Raw genomic sequence first — 22,739 nt, 5'->3', positions numbered from 1 at the left:
CCCAAAGTGCTGGGATTACAGGCTTGAGCCACCGTGCCTGGCCAAATATGGTACTTCTTATGGGGTGAGGATAAAATAAAATAATTCTTATGGGGTGAAGGACCCCATAAGGGTATGTGTTCCATTTTGCCACGTATTGTTACTGCCATGATTTCTACTTTAAGCCCATGCACGGTAAGTTGGAACCTTCCTGCCCTGTAGCAAGATCCCAGGAATAGGCCATGTGAGATGCTCAGAGGAGGCTGGGGGCAGCCAAAGATGATCACAGAGTATCTAGGCATACGGGTCATTGTATCTAAGTGTTGTGATTCTAATTAGTGACAGTGAGCCTCGCCATCCCTTTATAGCCTTTTGTCATCTTCATTAAAAAAAAGCCCTGAATTCAGGAAGTCTCATGGTACTGACCATTAGCAGGAAGATTCTGGAGCCCCAGAGTGCACCCTGGGGGAGACGCACCTATCCTTACAGAATCTGGTTTCTCTGGGTGAGATTTACTTGAATTGTGTTGTTTGTCTGTCTGTCTCTGAGCCAGACTGTGAACTTCTGCTAACAGGGATCAGGCCTTAATCAACCTGGTCCTGCCTTACCCTGAGGCTGAAAATACATGCTGGTGCCCTTTCCCCTTCAGTCAACCTCCTTCTCCAGCAAATCCTGTTTCGGAGCTGGGCATCTGCGGGACTTACTCACATCCAACTAGTAAGGATTCTTCTCATTTGAACCCTAATTTCTACTTTTAAAGTGACTTCCTGTGTCTGATGGAGTTTGATTCTTATGAGTGCCAGGAGACAAACAGGGGGCTATTTTTGGGCCCAATTCACAGGTGGATAAACTGAGATCAGAGGAATGAAGCAACTTCACCAAGGACACCTGCAGGTTAGTGGCAAAGCTGGAAGGGAATTCCTGGGTCTCCTGACTCCAGGTACTTCTCTTAGCCTTATGGCTTCGATGCACCTGACCTGTGGGCTCAGGATCCGGAGTTCCACCTACCTCCGATTTCACAGCCCTTGCCATTTTGCCCACTTTTGACACTTAGTCACAACGGCTTGTAAACGTTTCACTTCAAGTCCGCCCCCCACCACTGGCTCTGGCAAGCACAGATGGTGCCTTATAGTTTCATTTGCACCTTTCCCTCCTCACCCGCACATCACAGGCTTAGAGAAGAGCAAAGAACATAATAAGTCTTCGAGTCAGAAAGACTCTAAGACTCAAATGTGGAATCTGCCCCATTATTGGCTTGTTTTAGAACAGTTTTCTTAACCTCTCTGAGCGTCAATTCTCCTATCTGCAGAAGGGCTTTGACAAGACCGATTTCATGGGTGCAGAGCAATGAGGTAAAGTTTGTGGGGTGCCCTGCACAGTGGCGCATGCTGACAGGCTCTGCAGGTACAAGGAGTGACAGCAGGGGACGGCCCTCCGACCTCCCATCCCATCATGCCACGGTCGGGGACAGAACCTGGCCAGGTTTCCCAGCCCAGGACGGGGATACACACTCTTCAGGGGTGTGTGAAGATAAAAACAGATAATGGGGGCCAGGCGCAGTGGCTCACACCTATAATCCCAGCACTTTTGGAGGCCGAGGCGGGCAGATCATGAAGTCAGGAGATCGAGACCATCCTGGCTAACATGGTGAAACCCCGTCTCTACTAAAAAATACAAAGAAATTAGCCGGGCGTGGTGGCAGGCACCTGTGGTCCCAGCTGCTCAGGAGGCTGAGGCAGGAGAATGGTGTGAACCCAGGAGGTGGAGCTTGCAGTGAGCGGAGATTATGCCACTACACTCCAGCCTGGGCAACAGAGTGGGACTCCGTCTCAAAAAAAATAAAAAGAGATAATGGGTGTGTACAAAGTGCCTGGCACACAGTAGGAGCTCAGTAGTGTGTAGACTTTCTGAGAACTCCTCACTTCACAAAATGATCATGATGTAACATATGCATGAAGCATACAGTTTAGAGAGCTCTTTGCACTTGCATGATCTGGCTTAATCCTCAGAACAACCTTGCACAATACGGGCAGAATTATTACCAATTCTATTTTGCAGATAATGACATTGAGGCTCCAATAGGTCACATGGCTAGAGATTTTCTGAGTGCATCTGATGCAAAGTCCCTTCTCAATCTACCTTATCCCAGTGCCTCTGGGGTTCCTCTCACATAGAGAGCTTCCCACCTCTTTCAGGAGTTTCTTCTTTGGTAGGCACTTCTGGCCTCTGCTTGAATATCTCTGGTGACAGGAAGCTCAGCACCCAGCAATCACTGGTGGAGAGCTCTAATTTTCAGAGTTAAAAAAAAAAAACTTTGAACCTAGTTCTGCCTTCAGAAGCACAAATCACACAGATCCTCCAATTTCTATAGGGCAGCCTTTCAAACCTCACCCCCGTCCAGCTTGTTTCCACTTTGATAGGAAGCACGGCAGGTAAGAATGAATCCTACGAAGGCGACAACTGCAATCCAAGTCCTGGTGTTGCTACTGTGTGATCACTGAGTAATCACAGCGACCTCCCAGGGTGTGTGACACTCAGATGGGAAGGGCTTGGTACCTGGTAAGTGCTCAGTTTGTAGGCACTGATGGAATCAATATGAATCACAGTAGCTCATGATCCAGGTAGGAGTGGCCAGCTTTCTACTCCCCAACCTTCCTTCCTTTCAGTCCCCAACTTTGAGCCCTGAGTCCTGCTGCTGCCCAGCTCCACCCCCAGGCTCAGGCACAACTGGTGATGACGTTGCAGGGTAAAAACTTAGAAAACAGGAAGTCACTGTTCTTAGGAAGGCAGCGGCAGCAGCTATGGGTGGGGGGGTGGGGGCGGTGTCTGTGTTGGGCAGGGTGCTGGGTGTGATGCCAACCCATTGACCACAGCATCGAGGCACCCAGACCATCCCCCTCAGTGGGTTGCTCCCTTTCATCGAATAACTAACTTTCACTGCAGCAGAAAAGATGTAGGTTAGACACACAGAGTAATACTTATAACCACTGGTTGAAGATTTGTTCTGGGCCAGGAACCACACGTGTGAGTTTTCTCATTCAGTCTTCACAGTGACTCTGATTTCACAGCTAGGGAAACTGAGGCTCAGAGAGCTTAATAACATGCCTAATGTCTACAGCCAGGGTTGAATCCAGGCACGTCTGGATCCACAGTCCAGGTCTTAACCACCACTTGGTACTGACCTTCAAAGACTTGCTAATCCTCAGAGGTGGTGAGAGGGGTCCTCACCAGGCTGTGGAGTCCCTTCTCCCAGGATCGAACCATTATAGCAGGTCATATTCTTGACTCTACAATTAGCTTTCTTTCATTGAGGGCTGAGAGGCCTGGGGGGTTGACAGATACAGAAGGCCTGCTACCAAAGGTGAGGCCAGGACTCACACTGCCCAGTGCTTATAGCAGTGACCCACTGGAGATACCTCAATCACCCTGAACTGCAGAACAACTCCAGCTAATTTACTGGCACCATATAATGTTTTACTACTCTCTTTAATTTGCTACCAGCCTGGCCAACAGGGTGAAACCATGTCTCTACTAAAAATACAAAAAAATTAGCTAGGTGTGGTGGCGGGCGCCTGTAATACCAGCTACTCAAGACGCTGAGGCAAAAGAATCGCTTGAACCCAGGAGGTGGAGGTTGCAGTGAGTTCAGATAGCACCACTGCACTCCAGCCTGGGCCATAGAGTGAGACTCTGTCTAAAAAAATAAATAAATAAAAAATTTTTCAAAAAGTACCACAGCCTCCTTAATTCTCTCCTCAGTGTCAGATTTCAAATATTCATGTTTCATTGTAAAATTGGATCATTTGTTCAAAACTACCTACAAATTATGTATTCCCATAGATAAGGGTTCCAAGGGAAGAGGGAAGAACAGGGCTGCGTGGTTTCTTAGGGGTAGCGCTTTATGAGCAAATGTTTCTCTTCTTGTATTTTTATTTCCATTAAAGTTGTTATGTTTTGAGCGATACTTTGTGATCATTTTTCTTTTCTTTCTTTTTTTTTTTTTTTTTTTTGAGACAGAGTCTCGCTTTGTTGCCCAGGCTGGAGTGCAGTGGCATGATCTTGGCTCACTGCAACCTCCGCCTCCCAGGTTCAAGCGATTCTCCTGCCTCAGCCTCCCAGGCAGCCATGATTACAGGCACCTGCCACCACACCTGGCTAATTTTTTGTATTTTTAGTAGAGACGGGGTTTCACCATGTTGGCCAGGCTGTTCTCAAACTCCTGACCTCAGGAAATCCACCCGCCTCAGCCTCCCAAAGTGCTGGGATTACAGGTGTGAGCCACCGAGCCCAGCCTTTGTGATCATTTTTCTTTTCATTTTCAAGTAAATCAACTTAACATAAAAGTGCAGAAAAGTAGGAAAAAATCAGAATTGCCCATAATACCACTTTCAAACACAGCCATTATTAATATGATGGCAGATGGCTGACCAAAGTCTTTGTTATTTATAAACTGTAATCATTTTACATAACAACTTTCCACGGGCAGGTGCAGAGGCTCACGCCTGTAATCCCAGTACGTTGGGAGGCCGAGGTGGGCAGATCGCCTGAGGTCAGGAGTTTGAGACCAGCCTGGCCAACATGGTGAAACCCTATCTCTACTAAAAGTATGAAAATTAGCCGGGCATGGTGGCACGTGCCTACAATCCCAGCTACTTGGGAGGCTGAGGCAGGAGAATCACTTGAACTTGGGACGTGGAGGCTGCAGTGAGCCAAGATTGCGTCATTGCATGCCAGCCTGGGTGACAAAGTGAGACTCTGTCTCAAAAAAAAAAAAAAAATTCCTGAAGAATTGTTTTTTTCATTTAGTATTATGTTATAATCTAACACTTCATGTTATTTCATATATTCATATTTCATGTTACTTTGTCATTTTACTATTAATAATATCCTTTTTAAAGGTTGCCTAATAAGCTTTCCACTATCTACATAACCATTCCCCATTGGTGCTCATTTGTTTCCAATTTTTCACCATTGTAAATAATTCTAAGATGAATAGCTTCATTCCTAAAGCTTTTTACAGGATTGGAATTCCATCAATAATAGCTTGAAAAATGGGCCAGGTGCGGTGACTCAGGCCTGTAATCCCAACACTTGGCGAGGCCAAGCTAGCAGGACTGCTTGAGCCCAGGAGTTAGAGACCAGCCTGGGCAACATGGCAAGACCCTCCCTCTACAAAAAATAAAAAATTAGCTGGGCATGATGGTGCATGCCTTAGTCACAGCTACTCAGGAGGCTGAGGTGCGAGGATCACTTGAGCCCAGGAGGTCGAAACTGCAGTGAGCCCTGACCGTGTCACTGCACTCCAGCCTGGTTGACAGAGTGAGACCCTGTCTCAAAAAAAAATAAGTGAATAAATAATAATACTTTGAAAAATGAAAGCTAAGACTAATAGTCCAAGAGATAAATCAGCAAAAGATATAAATAGGCAATTCGCAGAGACAGAAAAACAGATTACTTACAAACATATAAAAAGACATACCAGGAGCAGTGGCTCATGCCAATCCCAGCACTTTGGAAGGCCGAGGCAGGCAGATCACTAGGTCAGGAGCTCGAGACCAGTCTAGCCAATATGGTAAAACCCCATCTCTACTAAAAATACAAAAATTAGTCAGGCATGGTGGCATGTGCCTGTAGTCCCAGCTACTCGGGAGGCTGAGGGAGGAGAATCGCTTGAACCCAGGAGGCAGAGGTTGCAGTGAGCTGAGATCGAGCCACTGCAATCCCGCCTGGTGACAGAGCAAGCATCTGTCTCAAAAAAAAAAAAAAAAAAAGAAAAGAAAAGAAAAGACAGTCTCAGTGCTAGCCAAGGAAATGAAAGTATGAAGTGACAAAGAGATGTCTCCTGTTTTTCACAGGTGGTCAGAGCAGGCTTCAGCTGTGCAGATCTGTGGGGGAAGGGCACTCCGGGCAGAGGAGCAGAGGTGGAAAGGCTGTGTAGTGGACCTGTGCCCGGTGTCTCTGAACTGCAAGCAGGGGTAGGTAGCATGAATGAGGAGAAGTTCTAGGCGACCAGGAAAGAGGGCGACAAGCGGGTGGGGTTGTTAGGTAGAACTTCCTTGGCCAGTGGCTTTTACTCTGAATGAGATGGGGAACAGCTGCAGGGTTTTCTCTTTTGACAAGGACACATTATGTTTTTATTTAAAATATGGTAATAACATTTCAAAGAAAAAATTAAAGCCAACTGGAACAAGGCAAGGTTCACAGTTGCCTTGGGCCCCTGGGCTAACTGGAGATGCCCTGGCAAGCCCCAGGACAGGCTTCAAATCAGCCCTAAAATCCAGTCTATACTGCCAGCCTCCATTACCTCTCTGCATTCAGCCAAGCATAGTCATTGTCATCTCTTCTTCCCCTGGTTCTCAAAACCAAGCTCTTCCTACTCTTGCCCCATAAACCACCCAGAAAGTGGTTGTTTGTCCTGAAAGGGTGAAACCCATTCACTCTTTTGCTCCTTCCTCATCCATTAACACTAATAATCCCTAAGCCTCAGTTTCTGTTATGGGCTGAATTTTGCCCCCTGAAATTCTTATGTTGAAATCCTAACTCCCAACACCTCAGAATGTGACTGTACTTGAAGAAAAGGTCTTGAAAGAGGTCACTAAGTTAAAATGAGGTCATTAGTGGGGGAATATGACTCGTCCTTATAAGAAGACGAGATTAGGTCGGGTGCGGTGGCTCACGCCTGTATTCCCAGCACTTTGGGAGGTGGAGGCAGGTGGATCACCTGAGGCCAGGAGTTTGAGACCAGCCTGGCCAACATAGCTAAACCCCGTCTCTACCGAAAATACAAAAAAATTAGCCAGGTGTGGTGGTAGGCACTTGTAAACCCAGCTACTCAGAAGGCTGAGGCAGGAGAATTGCTTGAACTTGGGAGGCAGAGGTTGCAGTGAGCCGAGATCACGCCATTGCACTCCAGCCTGGGCAACAAGAGTGAAACTCCATCTCAAACAAAACAAAACAAAAACCATCTCTAATAAAAATACAAAAAATTAGCTGGGCATGGTGGTACACTATGAGGCTTCAGGAGGCTGAGGCAGGAGAATCCCTTGAACCCGGGAGGCGGAGGCTGCAGTGAGCCAAGATTGTGCCACTGCACTCCAGCCTGGGCGAGGGAGCAAGATTCTATCAAAAAAAAAAAAAAAAGATGAGATTAGGACACAGACATGTACAAAGGGAAGATGCCGTGAAGATGATGTAAAGACACAGGGAGAGATGGCCACCTACAAGCCAAGGAGCGGCGCCTCACGAGTGGTCATGTGGTGGCCATCCTTACTAGGAGAAAGTGTCACGCGCTGTGCTGGGCAATGAGGGTGGAGGTGACAGACACAGATGTAGCCTCCCAGCCAAGCAGAGAGGTGGGCAAGGAAACAAATCATCCCACGAGAGAGGGGCACAGGGTGCTAAGGAAACATGAGGGAGGGACGATGCCTGCAGTCACGCTCTGGGAGTAAACAATGACAGGCAAGTGACCTCCTTTGGTGAGCAGGTTGCATGTTTCAGTTCCCTCTGCTCATTCCACCAAGAACCCCCCAAGGCCAGTGGACAAGCCTCTCAGGTTAGCAGACAACACTTGCTATATGCCAGGCACATAGAGTATAAGATACACACACACACTTACATACATATGTGTATATACACACACATAAATAGAACAATACAAACATATATGTATGCATGTACATATATACATAGAGAGCAATATGTGTGTGTGTGTGTGTGTGTGTGTGTGTGTGTGTATATTATAGATATACAGAGAGAAAGACACTTATTCTTACCTCTTGTCGCCAACTTGGACATGTAGCTTTCTCTGGCTGACTCCAGGGACTGACGCTATAACAATCATGGTCATACCAAACATTTGCTCTACACTTTCAGTTTACAAAACCCTTTTATATTTTTTATTTCATTTGATCCTAACAACAATTGAGTGAGGTAAGCTGGGCAGATCTTATTTGCTCCACTTCGCAGATAAAGAGACTGAAGGTCAGGGAGGTGAAGTGACTCTCCCGCAGTCAAACAGCTCATGTGTCAGAGCCTGGACGAGAAGCCAGGTCTTGCCGGGCCTTTGTTCTTTCTCACGCAGCACACTGCCCTCAAGTTTTGCTCTTGAAAATTAGCACGATTTCAAAAAAATCTACTTTCGAGCAAGCCCCTTATGTCAAAATTCCAGGCAGTATTTTGCCATTTCTCTGAGAATTTAATTTTTTCTGAGGATAAACTCTCACAGTATACAGAGAAAATAATGTAAACATCCATCAACTAGGAACCTGATAAATTTTGGTGTATTCATACATAACCATTAAAAAAAAACACAACAGATAATTCTACATGTGCTACCATGAAAGATCTTCAAGATAATTAGGTTTTAAAAAAGGTGGCCAGGTGCAGTGGCTCATGCCTGTAATCCTAGCACTTTGGGAGGCTGAAGCTGGAGGATTGCTTGAGCTCAGGAGTTCGAGACATAGCAAGACCCGTCTCTGCAAATAATAACAATAACAAAATTAGCCGGTTGTGGTGGCACACACCTGTAGCCCCAGCTCCTCCGGAGGCTTAGGTCGGAGGATCACCTGAGCCCAAGAGGTGGAGGCTGCTGTGAGCTGTGATCATGCCACTGCCCTCCATCCTGGGCAACAGAGTTAGACCCTGCCTCAAAAAAAAAAAAAAAAAAAAAAAGCTCTAGATATTTGTATATTAAAAAAACACTATGTAAGCTGCATATATATGTATATATACATAAAAATATATCTAGATGGAGTTTCTGTTTGGGATGGTGAAAATGTTCTGGAAATTGATAGTGCTGATGATTGTACAATAATGTAAATGTACTTACTTCATGTCACTGAATTACACTTAAAAATGAAAATAGTAATGTTATATTATTTTACAAGAAAAAACAGGTTAAAAATATATGTATATCTGGAGGGCCGCACACACAAAAATGTCATCCGCGGTTACTTCTGCAGAGGAGCCACGGGAGGGGGAGGCTGGGTGAATTTCACTTATTTTCCACCTTACACCTTTTTGTGGTGTTTGGAACTCTAACTATGATAGTATATAATATTTATAATACTAAACAACCAAAACAAAAACAAATAACATGAACCCTTACATCAAAGAAGGTGTGTGCGGCAAGATTCTGGCAGGGCAGAAAGTGGAGGCACAGGGGCTGGCCCATTTAGCGAAGCGCTTTGCACCCAGCCCTGGCTGAGTACATTTCTGGTGATGACTTGCCGGGGTTTGGAAGGACCTCAGCTATACAGAACTTTCACGATAATGGTATTTGGTGAATATGGTTACATTTATATATGAACACAGAAAACCAACTACTGCTGGTAAATAGCATGATCACTATTGTTATTATCCAGTGCTGTAAGGACGAGATGCTTTCACCAGCAGCCGAGTGAGATGAAAGCGCTTTTCCGATCCACCGAATCAGTCCCACTCCAACTGTAAGCTGGAGACCCTCTGGGCCTCGGGAGCTCAGGCTGCCTGGGCAACGCAAGGGAGGACAGGAGCGGAGGGGGAGCCAGGAGGGCCGCACCTGCCTCGCTCGCTGGTCGCCCTCACTCTGGGAGCCGTCCTGCCGGTCCCAGGCTGTTGAGGACGCCTCCTCAGAGCCCCTGTGGCCCCCGCAGCTTCCCCGGAAGAAACCCGTGCATCCATCCGCTAGCCCAAGCCCAAGCTCCGCCCGGAGCTCCCCGAGCCAGGGCCAGGCCTCCGCCCCTCGGTGCCCGCGCCTGGGCTCCTCCCGCTGCGGGCCGCCCGCCTGGACGCAAGGCACAGGGGGACGCCCCGCCGAGCCGCTGCCCACCGCACCGAGTTTTTCGGAGGCTGGGAGAGGAAATGCCACTTGGATTTTAAAACCGTCACCGATACGCTATAGGTGAATATTTCGCTGGGATTTTAAAGAGACGAGCTTGAGCCTGCTGAGCCGCTCTCACGCCGCCTCTCCGCCCTGGCCTCCCCGCGTCCGGCTTGGGGTCGGGTCCCTCCCGGGTCAAAGCTACGCCGGGTGCACTGCAGGCTGGGCAGCTCTCCCACTACGCCCAAAGCCCAGGAGGCCGGGACCGCCGTCCCAAAGTCACAAACCACACCCGTGAAGGACGCCCTCCGCAAGACAGAGAGGAGGCTGGGCCTGGGAAGGAACCTCCGGCCCTTCCTCACCGTGCAGCCAAGGTGGGCTCCCAGCCCTGTGTTGCCGCCAGCCGCGGCTCCCGTGCGGTTACGGGAGCAGCAGCCCCGCCCCGCCGGCCCCCAGCTGGCTCCTCGCTCGAGGTTTCCTGTCGAGCGCTGCCATCCAGGGCCCGGGTTATCGCGCGTGATCTCCCATCTGAGCTGCTCACACGCTGCCGCCCGCCCCCACTTGCGGTCCCTTGTCCCCGAACCGCACCCGCCCCCAGGCCCCCGCGCTGAGAGGCCAGGGCGTGGATCTGCGCCGGGCTCCGGCGCTGGGGGCCGAGGGTCTGGTTTTTAGATATCAAAGGAGCCCGACACCAGGGTCCCCCCGACAGGCAAGGAGAGGGACCCGGCCCGGGGCCTGCCTTCGGTGGTGGGCACAGTGGCCAGGATCGGGCCTGGCTCCGGCTGGCCCGGCACACGCGCACGGCGACAGTGGCAAGACTGGGAGAGCCGGCGCTGCCTCCTTGGGAAGCCCCGGAGAGACGCAACCCTGAGAGGCTGGGCCTTCCCACCCCCAGCCCCCTCCCCCTTCCTCAGATAGCAGGGAGGAAGCGCCAGGGGTCTCTCTGTTCTCACATAGGGGGACTCCAAATGTCGTCAAACCTGCCACTCTCAGAATCAACAGCTGCTTTCATTTTGAGCCCTGTGAGCAAAAGTTTCAGGGCTTTCCTGGCACATACCCAGTGCATGGAGAGCACTGAATTTTATCTTCCCTTCTAGAGTGGGACATTCCTGTGTGGAGCTCCCAGAATACATGCCGGCACTGCCTGTGCCTGGGGCTGTGCTGGCTCCCACCCAGCTGCAGGAATGAGGGGCCACGGTATGGAGGGAAGTGGCTGAGTTGACAGCCACTGATAGAGCTTTTTCCTGATTGTCTCTGGCTTGAGCTAACCAGGTTGCATGACAAAGTACTTAATAAAAACTACAGATGCAGAGAATTTTGGAAATTTTTAAAAGACAGGAAAAAAGGTGGTTGAGGCAGAAAAAGGTAGTTCTAGAGTGAGAGGGGTTTCTTTCCTCCTCTTGGCTCACAGCAGAGGCCAAGTCCTTAGCAGTATTTCCAGAGCAGGTGAATGAGACTCTCTGAAGGCCAGCCCAGGGGTCTGCCTTGTAACACGTTCCCCCAGCTTCTCATGTACACCACCACTCTTCGGGGACCACCACCTTCTGGGTTGGATGGGTCTGGAAGATTCTACGAATACATCCAGCCCTACCTGAGCATTTGCAGAAAGCCTGCTCTGTGAGGGAGGGCAGTCCCAAAGCTCTCTGTGGTAGACACAGAACCCAACAGGGACTACTGGTGCCACACTCTCTCTTCTGTCAGAGAAGCACCCAAGTGAGCCATGACTTTGACATTGCATGGCCATCTTATGTTCATTCCTCAAACTTTGTCATGTTAATGTGTACTCTCTCAGGGACATCATACCTAACACGGCTGCCTTGAAGATCTGCTTCGTTTAGAATATGCTAGTGAGGACAGTCCTGGAATTTCTTTGTCTCTTTCCAGCCCCGCTTTCTCCACCTCCAGTCGTTTTCTGAGGACCGGTTTGGTGGGTGCTGATGCCTGCCTGGAAGACCTCACACCCACAGTGTCTTGGAAGATTCTGAAAGCAGTGTGAGGTACCAGCCTGCTTTAGCGCTAGGAGCTGGCATGGCGGGGGTCTCAGGCTGCATCCGCACAGTCTCAGCGGTGCTTTTGCTCCTGGAATGGAGCCACAAGCTGCTCTGGGCCATTTAGAGACTCTGAGTGGTTTGCTCAGGGCTATATGGAAGTGGGAGATGGGGGACCTGGGCGCTCTGTAGCATGCTTAGTCCCCCTGGCAGGGTTAGAGGTTAGTTGACCAGAGACAACGAGTCCAATTCCCAAACAGACCAGAATGACCAGCAAAGGAGAAAAGAACAAGGACGCATTGCAGCCAGAATGGAGCTAGAATCTTGCCTCTGTCTATCCTTCACTGGAGTTATCCTGGATGGAGAAGGAACCATATCACCTGCAAAGCCTGGAAGGGGAGCCCTGCTGTGAGGTGAGCCAGTAAGTCTGTGAGTTCAGGAGGGAGCACACGCTCGTCTGTCCATCTGTTCGTGGGCAGGCGCTTTTGAGTTTTCCTAAATATTGCCCAGAGCTCTCCATCCAGATACTGCCCTTTCCCTTCCTCTCCATTGATGGTCTCCAAGCCTTTCTTAGCTTGCATCTTCCCCTAAGGATTCCTTCTCCCAAAGCTCCAGCCCATTCCAATGTCAATTGCATTCGTTGTTTTTGTTACTCTCATTGTGTCAAATGGGTTCTTTCCTATGCAACTAGATTGTAGGTTGCTCCAAGGTAAACACCATGATTTCTAGTTCCTTTGTTTTTACCACTGTAGGACTGTAGGAAGCCCAGTTGTAGGCATCACTAGGACTCAGTAATTACATAATTGCTCAGATAATTGAGAGAATGATTGATTGATTAGTGGTCATTAATGCCATAAAATGAAGGAATTTCGCCCCTTACATTTTCAAGAACCTATGAGTTCGAAGAGACCTGAAAGAACATTTTTATGGGAGCCTACACCAGTGCTATCACCTAAAGTGTGTGACCTTAGGGAAGTTCCTTCACCCCTCGTTTCTGTGCCTCCAAAATACTGGTGTTAATACAGTAATTTCTGATTCCTTCCACCTGTGCCCTGCTCAGCGATCCAGTGTTCAAGCTGGTCATCAGGAGAAAGCTACTTATGATTTCCTAACAAGCCACCACAGAACATCACATTCCCAAACATGCTCTTCACCGTCCCTGCTGTCCCCACGTGGCTGGCCCTGGTGTGGGCAGGAATGAGTGGGATTGGGATGTTTTCTCACAGGTCTTTCTCAGGTGAGGCCCCAGGCTGTGACCAGGCCCCTGCCCTGCATGTGACTCAGGCCTAGCCCCTGCTGGGGCAGGAATGCCACCCAGCACAGCATCCTACTGGTGCCTGAATAAAGAATGGACTGGAGGTTCACCTGAAAGGGGCTGCCAGGTTTCTGCGGGGGCCAGCCAACGGCTCACAATGACCCTGTGTTCAATTCATCTTACGATGAAATTTTTCAGCTTGACGAACTTTTACTCATCTTTCAAGGCTCGGCTCAAATGTTATTTCCCTGGGAAAACTGCGCTACTTTCAGCAAAATGCATTTCCTTTTGATGGGCATCTGTTTTTTTCTTTTTTTTTTTTTTTTTGAGACAGGGTCTCACGCTCTTGTCCAGGCTGGAGTGCAGTGGTGCAATCTTGGCTCACTGAACCTTCACAATGGGCATCTGTTTCTGTTCTATGGAGTGACCTAAAAGTCAAGAATCATGGAGAAATTGGGAGCAATGGTTCACGCCTGTAAATCCCAGCACTTTGGGAGGCTGAGGCAGGCGGATCACTTGAGGCCAGGAGTTCGAGACCAGCCTGGCCAACGTGGTGAAACCCCGTCTCTACTAAAAATACAAAAAAAAAAAAAAAATCTGTTAGCTGAGCATTGTGGCGTGCGCCTGTTATCCCAGCTACTCGGGAGGTTGAGGCACAAGAATTGCTTGAAGCTGGGAGGGGGAGGTTGCGGTGAGCCGAGATCAAGCCACTGCACTCCAGCCTTGGTGACAGAGTGAAACTGTGTCTCAAAAATTAAAAAAAAAAAAAAAATCATGGGGAGAATTTATTGTTAAACAGAATATTAGTTACATTTTCAAATAATATAGTCAATATGTTTTTCTGTAACCCTTAGATATGTTTTCAGATGAAGTACCTCTAAATGTAAAGAAATGGGTCCAATTGTTAATTTTTTTAAAGGTTCAAGAAATACACTACTTTCTCTGGCTTTTTCCTTACAACTCTTTCTTTTTTTTTTTTTTTTTTTTTTTTTTGAGATGAAGTCTTGCTCTGTCACCCAGGCTGGAGTGCAGCGGCATAATCTCGGCCCACTGCAACCTCCACCTCCCGGGTTCAAGCGATTCTCCTGCCTCAGCCTCCTGAGTAGCTGGGATTACAGGCACACGTCACCATACCTGGCTAATTTTTGTATTTTTAGTAGAGACAGGATTTTGCCATGTTGGCCAGGCTTGTCTCAAACTCCTGACTTCAGGTCATCCGCCTGCCTTAGCCTCTCAAAGTGCTGGGATTATAGGCTTGAGCCACTGTGCCCTGGCCTCTTGTACCTTTTTTACATTAACAACTGGACTCGCTTTAAATTTAGAGATACTTCCTGAAAAGGTGTGTGAAGATTGAAGAAAAACATGAGCATATTATTTGAAAATGTGGCTAAAGTTCTGTTTTAAAGTAAGTTTATGGTAATATTTCTAACTTTTCAGATGCTCTGTAGTTCTTGGCACATTTTTCACTAATATTTGGTGACAGGTCTGTCCCCGTTAAAAATTGAGAATTCCACAAAGCCTGGGATATCTTTTATTCTTCTTTGACTCTTCACTCCCCAGCTAACCACCATGCAGTGGGCAATCATAAGGGTTTAATGAATGAATAAATGATCAAGTCAGGTCGGTTTTCCCTGAATTCTTGTCTTTGGGGCTGAAACCAGGGTAGGTTTCCTGGCATCATTCCTGTGTTTTCTACTCTGCCTCCCTAATCCTCTGAAAGTTTGAACAAAAATAAGATTATGGGCCAGGTGTGGTGGCTCACGCCTGTAATCCCAGCACTTTGGGAGGCTGAGGTGGGAGGATGGCTTGAGCCCAGGGGTTTGAGACTAGCCTGGGCAACATGGCGAAATCCCATCTCTACAAAAAATAGAAAAATTATCTGGGTGTGGTGGTGCGCACCTGTAGTCCCAGCTACTCGGGAAGCTGAGGTGGGAGGATCACCTGAGCCCGAGGAGGTCCAGGCTGCAGTGAACCAAGATCACATCACTACACTCCAGCCTGAGTGACAGAGTAAGACCCTGTCTCAAAAAATAAAAATAAAAAAAAAGAAATAAGATTATGGCCAAGAGCCGTATGTCTCAGATGTTGAAGGGCAATATACCTGTGCTTCAGAAAAATCTGCCCTGTGTGCCAAAATGTGCAGAAAGGAGAGCCAGCTTCTCAGCTGGCCCCATGCCCCACTACTAACTACTCCCACGGCCTCGGCAAGTTATTTCTTCTTTTTTTTTAAATTATACTTTAAGTTCTAGATGTGAACAATGCGCAGGTTTGTTACATAGGTATACATGTGCCATGTTGGTTTGCTGCACCTATCAACTCGTCATTTACATTAGATATTCTCCTAATGCTATCCCTCCTCCAGCCCCCTGACCCCCCGACAGGCCCCGGTGTGTGATGTTCCCCGCCCTGTGTCCATGTGTTCTCATTGTTCAACTCTCGGGGAGTTATTTCTCAGTTACTCCTGAGTCTGGGCTGGGAGACACCAGGGGGACAGGGCACACACATTTGCAAGTTTCCTATTCAGACCATGCTGTCCAGGCAGCCAGAATGAAGCCCAGCCAGAGCCAAAAGGCTTTCCTGGAGGTGTGTTTGTCAGTTTGGCAACCCTCGGTGTGCCCAGCCCACGCGCTGTGAGCATTCGCCTATGACGTACTTTGCGTGGATCAAAGGCCCCACAAAGCCTGCCGTGCCTGCAGCTGCCACGCTGGGGACATGCTGGGGACGTGGGCGATCATGGGCTGAGAGGCAGACTGCTGGGCTGCCGCCTCCCATGGCAGCTTTCTCCCATGGGAGGGAGTTCACCTTGTGGCTTCCAAACTCAGCCGGGCCGCCCCTAGGCATGTCACCTCTTCTCTTTTTCTCTCTGTTGTCCCATGATTTGGGTCCTCAGGACCTCTCACCTGGACCCAGGGATAAATGAGATCCACTATCAGAGCCAATGGCAGCATCGGCAGCACTCTAGAGCTATTTCTACTTGATTCTAAATCTAGATTTATACTATGTGTAGCCAGCTAGAAATACAGATCTCACTGTAGAAAAGAGACTGGAAGAAATTACAGCAACTGTTAGCAGTGGTTTCATCTCTGGTTTGTGAAATTATGGGTGATTTAAATTTTCTTTATGCTTTCCCTTATTTTCCAAGTTCTGTAGTGTATAAGAATATGTAATTTTGAAATAAGAGAAAACAGTCGGCCGGGCGTGGTGGCTCACGCCTGTAATCCCAGCACTTTAAGAGGCCCAGGCGGGCGGATCACAAGATCAGGAGTTCGAGACCACCCTGGCCAACATGGTGAAATCCCGTCTTTACCAGAAATACAAAAATTAGCCGGCTGTGGTGGTGGGTGCCTGTAGTCCCAGCTACTCAGGAGGCTGAGGCAGGAGAATCGCTTGAACCTGGGAGGCAGAGGTTGCAGTGAGCCGAGATCATGCCACTGCACTCCAGCCTGGGCGACAGGCTCAAAAAAAAAAAGGAGAAAATGGTCAAAGTACATTTTGGATGCCTTGTATTAACCTCCCTTTTGTGTCCTCCACCCTCAAACCTTAGTTGCACTTTAGGTCAATGAATATCTAAATCACTCTGCATTCTTCAGGCACACAGCAGCAGGAGGGAGGTGTGCCTGATAGGATGCTGGATTAAAGATTGGTTCTGACCAATTCACAGAGTATAGGATGCCCACAGGAGGAAAGCTGAATATTTAGCATGGTGTAAGTCTCATGGGACTTGGCCACTGTCACAGGCTAACTGATGCCCAACCTGCATGGAGCCCAGGCCCTCTCCCCACCTGGCTCTCTTCAAGCTTAGGAGGCTCCTCATCCCACTCAGGGTTTAAGATTCTCCTTTGATATTCTAGGACATGGACCAAGTTGGGATTTAGGGTTGCTCTTGGGTTACCAGCCAGCATCCCTGAAGCCCCTCCCAAAATGTCACTGGGGCCCTGTGACCATAGAAGAGGCCTCTGTGGGCCACACAGTGAGTCCAGCGATGAAGCCAAACCAGTGTGGTTTAGGGAACAGGCCGCAGCAATGGGCAGGAACTCTGGCAAAGCTGTGCCTCCTATGGCTCTCCTCGACACAGAAGTCACAACCCAGGTTGGGGACCTAGGCGTCTCTGCATGTGCCTGTGTAGGAGCCTGTGTGTGTAAACAAGTGTATCTACATACACGAGAACCCAAGGGAGAGAGCTGCACAGGGGGCCTGCCCTGGTCTAAACCAGAAAAGGAGGAGAACTGTTCCTTTTGGGGGCTGATCCCTGCTGGGAGAGGTGTGCCAGGGTTCCCCCCGCTGGGCCATTTCCCCCACCTGAGTTCTCTCTACAATGTCCAAAGAATGGGACCAGTAAAAGGGGACCAGGGCGATTCTTCCACCCCCTGGAAAAGTCTGCCCTCCCTCCCTGCAGGCCTGAAGCCCTTCCGGCCCTCCTCCTCCCCTTCTCCTGTGTCATCCTGTCTTCAGACTGATACACTCCTTCCCTCTGGTTTTCCTCTCAGTTGTCTCTTCCTTGCATTTCCCTCCTTAATTCCCTCCCACCAGCCTTATTTTTTTCTCCATCATCTGTGCTTGCTCTTCCGTCTTTACTCTTGATAGCCTCATTGCCTGTCTCCTCAGATAGCCTTGGGTGCCAGGTTACCTGGCATCCCTGGCCGTAAGAATTTGGGGACTGCTTCTTTTGCTTGATCCAGCTCTCTCTGGAGGATGGGCAGTCGCCAGGCCATCCCAGGAACCCTTCCTGGGTTCTGTGTGTGGCTTTTCTGCGTTGCCACTGAGCATGGGTTGCTCTCGGCTGGTTAGCATAGGAGGTCACACTATCTGTTCTGGTGCAGGAATTGTCCAGGGAATTGCAGTCAAGGCTGCAACATGACCTATGGCCTGGGGCCAGCAAGCCTTTCTTAGTCTCCAGGCAGGCCAGGTACAGACAGCAAACTCAGAAACCCACGATTACATTGGCTGTCCTTTATATTAGCACACCAGGATGCACCCAATTAGCAGTGCTCATTCCTGCCTCCCTTCTGACTTCAAATACCTAAAGCCCCTCATATCTGGAAGCGGAGACCTGAAAAAGTCATCATTTCTTTTTTTAAAAGGAGAAAGGGAGAGGGAGGCTAACACACATACACTTATTCACAAAAAATAAAAGATGGTTTCATGGAGTTAGTCTGCTGGGATATTTAGAATCTAGGTTTGTAACTTGCATCTCCTTTCTCTTGATCCTACATTTCAGCCTCCTATTTAGTGGGAACTTGAACTGAACTGTGCTAATTTATTAGTTGGACACCAAAGAGTCATTATTTTGTGGAGGAAAATCAACTTTGAACATTCAAGAAAAAAGACCCCATTGCAATGATTGGGGTCTTAGAATTTGATCTGGATCTACATAGATTCATTTTCTAAAACTATTCAATTAAGGAGAATGTCAACCTATTGCCTGAATTTAAATCAGCGATTCATTCGGCTAATGAATTTTCCTTTTTCTGTGAGTACCATGTCCTACGAATTTACAGGGGATGGTCAGAGAAATTGTGACAAAGAAAAGGAGGTTTGTTTGTTTTTAATGTTTTGTTTGCTGACTTAAAAAGCACACAGCCCTGGAAATGGCCTTCTCATTACTTGAGACAATAAAACATCCCAGAAATCCTGACACTGGCTAATAAGACACATGCCTTTAATAACAGCCTCAAAAAGAAGCCCCTACGGTGGAAAGTGTTGTGTGTTTGATTGCGCTAGTTTTACCACGGAATGTGCCAGTTGTGGCTGGAAGTAATTGTCTTTTCAGTGGACAACAATAAAACTGTTTTTAAGTTCTCTTCCTTGGTGAAGCCTAATTTATAAATGGAAATAAGAAGTTTCTAATTTCCCCCAAGCAGATGCCACTCTCCTTGAACTAAAATCACCTTGGGATTGCAATGGAGTCCAGCATGAAGATGCGGTTTTCCTGCGTTTCCAACTCAGGCTGATTGAAGGCAGCTTATTTGTTTCCCCAAACACTTGGCTCCAAACACAGAGGGCTCCCTGCTGAGTGATGGGTTCCTAAAAACCTGTTTTTCTTCAGGGGAAGATGGGTTTAGTTCCAGTTCTGAACATCTCTAGGGGTTGCTTCCTCCAAGAACGATTCAGAAACAGTCCCCTAAGGAAACTCCGTGGGGAGAAGCTTCCCTCAAACTCAGGACTGGCTGCTTCCTGCTTTGGACAAGGATGCGGGCTCCCAAAACAGGGGCCCAAATACCTTGAACTCTCAAAAGCTATTTTTATCTTTCTCAGCCCCCACTCCTATTCTAAAAGTAGAAAGCTGGGGAAACAGGGTGAGTAGAAGAAGAGGGGTACAAAAAGGATCTACAGAGAATTTTGCCTGTAGTTTTTCTAGCTCTGAAATGCCTGGGGACGGAAGATGACAACACTAACTTGAAACTTCAATTGTCTCTGTTTTAAAGGCAAACACTTTTAATTAGACAAAAGCAAAGGGAAAGAATAGAAGTACAGTTACCGAAAAGGCCCCAAGATTGTACTATTTATCTGCAGTGTGTGCTCTGTAAAAAACAAAAACCAAAACAAAAAACAACAACAAAAAAACTGCAGCACCTTTTAGAGAGCCACGTAGTTATTATTCCAGCTCTTTCTTCCCCTCTGTCTCCATTTTACGTTTATTTCCTTTTTATTGGTTTCACTATCTCTTGCTTTTTCTCTTCTCCCTCCAAAACTCAATCTTCCTGTCCATATATTTATTTATTTCCTTCCTTCCCCACCTCCTTTCTTCTCTTTCAGAGACCTATCCAGACAGAGAATCATGTGTTTACAAGCCTCATACACAGAGTTGTTGGAGAAGGCGCCAGCCCCCTCCCCACCACCCTGCTAGGCCAACCTGCTTCTGGTGGCCAGTCCCTTATAAACTGGAGATCAGTGAGATAGAAAGTCACTCATAGATGCCTTCCACCTTCCTTTTTATTTTTCTTTTTTCTTTTTTTTTTTTTTTTTTTTTGAGATGGAGTCCTGTTCAGTTGCCCAGGCTGCTGGAGTGCAGTGGTGATCTCAGCTCACTGCAACCTCCGCCTCCCAGGTTCAAGCGATTCTCCTGCCTCAGTCTCCCGAGTAGCTGGATTACAGGCTCCCACCATCACGCCTGGCTAATTTTTTTTGTATTTTTAGTAGAGACGGGGTTTCACCATGCTGGCCAGGCTGGTCTCGAACTCCTGACCTCAGGTGATCCATCTGCCTAGGCCTCCAAAAGTTCTGGTATTACAGGAGTGAGCCTCCACACCCAGTGCCTTTCTTTCTTCTTCACCTGTAGTGTTTCTCTAGTTTCTTGTAGCTCAGCAACTGGGAAGTGAAATAATTGGTTTCCCTGAATTATTTGGGGGAATTTATTTCACAGCAGCAGGAATTATTTATCTAGCCTAGGCTGCCAGAAACTTCTGAGCATCTAGTCATTTGGAGATCATTGATGACTGGCCATGCCCCCTCCATATTTCTCTGGCTACAGTTAAAGCAGTTCTTTGAGCAGTCAGCTGGGTGATATTAACTCACTATCTTTTTCCTCTGCTAATTTGAGTGTTCAGATGATGCATGGCCAGGCACATGCACACACTCCTGACAGCAGTTGCCAGGGAATATTGCTTTTCTGGACTTTGACACCAACTCCAACTTTGAGAGGAATTTAAGTGATATTTACTGCATAGAAATTCCTCTTTGGAGCTTTGTTCTTCTGGTTCAGTCTGCTGACAACACGTTAGATTTATTCTGGCATCAACTAGCTGCAGAGCCCAAGACTCAGACTTAATTAACTTCATCAGGGATTTGAGTTGCAACTTTGGAGTTCGAGGCTCAGCACAGATCTCAGTATTACTACCAGTCACAGCACTTAGAAGTACCTAAATTCAAACAGATGCACAAACAGAAGAATTCCTCCCCCTTGCACAGTTTTCTGACTATTTGCCAATTAACTCTGATAGCCTTTAGAAAAAAATCAGTTTGTACTGATCCAAGCTGCTAGATGTTCTGTGTATTAAATATAAGTCCATTTTAATACTGTACCACATTAGTCTTTTTTTTAATTTCGAACTAATGTTGTTGGGGAAATTTCCATTTGGAGATAAGCTACAGGATAATTATTGCCTTGTCCTGCTTTTTATCCCCAATTTTCCCCCTCAGTTTTAAGAGTCACCTGAATATTGGAAATAAAATTTAATCCAGTTTCATTTATGAGGAAAAATGTGTGTATGTGTGTATATACATATGGATAGGTACCTATGCAAATGTATTTTCATATGCACATATATACATACATGTGTGTAATGAATGCCATGCAGCAATTTCAGTTTTCAAGAGCGAGGCCTGTGGAAAGTCAAGTGAGTAAAGACCAGGCAATGTGAGCCCAACAGGCTGGAGCCCCTTGATTAGTTAGTTAACATGCAAAGTCTTCGGGAGGCCTAGCTCCTGTTCTAGAAGTACTTTACCCTCTTCTTTTTTTTTTGAGACGGAGTCTCGCTCTGTCGCCCAGGCTGAAGTGCAGTGGCGCGATCTCAGCTCACTGCAAGCTTCGCCTCCCGGGTTCACGCCATTCTCCTGCCTCAGCCTCCCGAGTAGCTGGGACTACAGGCGCCCGCCACCGCGCCCGGCTAATTTTTGTATTTTTAGTAGAGACGGGATTTCACGTGTTAGCCAGGATGGTCTCGATTTCCTGACCTCGTGATCCTCCCGCCTCGGCCTCCCAAAGTGCTGGGATTACAGGCGTGAGCCACCGCGCCTGGCCCCTTTATCCTTTTCAGTCCCAGACCTGAACCAGGAGGCAACGGAAGATTTATTACAGATGCTCATTGCGGTGCACTTTTAAAATTTATCGTGGACTCCAAGCTTGTTAACAAAGATTTGCCATTCGCTCCTGGCTAATTTCAAGGTTAACATAATCTGCTTTTCTGCGGCCCTTCATGCAAACGCAGAGTCACCCTGACTCATGAAACCGTGCCTTGCTTTCCCACCTGAAAACTCTCATTTTCCATTTGGAACGTTCCAAGGACACAAATTCCAAAGGGGATTTTCTGTTCAACAGATAATTCTGTTGGATTGGATTATTACTACCTTCCAGCCTGCTTCTTTGCCTCGGTGACTCAGAAGATGAGCACTTTGCAGTTAAATAGAAAGCGCTGAACTGTTTACGTTCCCTCCCCAGGACACTAGGGCAGGTTGGTGCAGAGCACAGCCCTAAGCGTTGGGGGCTGGCTGTTAAGAGCAGCCTCTCCTTGGACTGCTGGCTTTCAGTCATCATTTTGGACAGTTCTGAGCTTCTGCTTTATTATCGGATTTATTTGTCTGTCTGCACATCCCCTGTCATGCTCTCCCCAGCCTCCTAACCCACCCACATGAACCCCAGCACAGTTTGCTCGTATCCCAGTGACCTAGGGCCTCCGTCTGGTCGGTTTAATAACGGTATGGTACTTCTGTGGGCTATTTCCCATCATGAACACTTTCTCATTCCAGACATTTGGTAACAAATAGAAGCATGAGAGGCATATTACATGCCAGAGTTCTCCAATCCCCTTAGCCAATTCATAATTGGCTTTTAAATCATTTAGGCGCAAAAGCAAATAATAATAGCTTCAGTGTTCAGTGGCGAATAAATTCTAGCTCATGAAAACCGAGGGAGAAGGCTTAGACAGTAAAAATTAAATATTTATGAAGATACTACGCTCACACCGACATATAAATGCACATACACATACATTTTAGGCAT

At 47.6% G+C, this 22,739-nt stretch overlaps 1 protein-coding gene and 1 long non-coding RNA gene across 3 annotated transcripts in view; one reads left to right on the top strand and one right to left on the bottom strand.

The window, feature by feature from the left end:
- Nucleotides 1–22,739, bottom strand: part of CD247 (CD247 molecule) — an 87,307-nt gene that overhangs the window by 14,173 nt on the left and 50,395 nt on the right. The window lies entirely within an intron of this gene.
- Nucleotides 11,022–14,006, top strand: LOC129527534 (uncharacterized). Its single transcript, XR_008672521.2, has 3 exons — nucleotides 11,022–11,775; nucleotides 12,027–12,179; nucleotides 12,827–14,006. It is a non-coding gene; the product is annotated as an uncharacterized lncRNA (long non-coding RNA).

This window comes from Gorilla gorilla, chromosome 1 (genome assembly GCF_029281585.2).
Source record: "Gorilla gorilla gorilla isolate KB3781 chromosome 1, NHGRI_mGorGor1-v2.1_pri, whole genome shotgun sequence".
Taxonomy (NCBI): Eukaryota; Metazoa; Chordata; class Mammalia; order Primates; family Hominidae; genus Gorilla; species Gorilla gorilla.
Note: the sequence above shows the minus strand (reverse complement) of the source record. Positions and strands in the feature narration are given on the sequence as shown.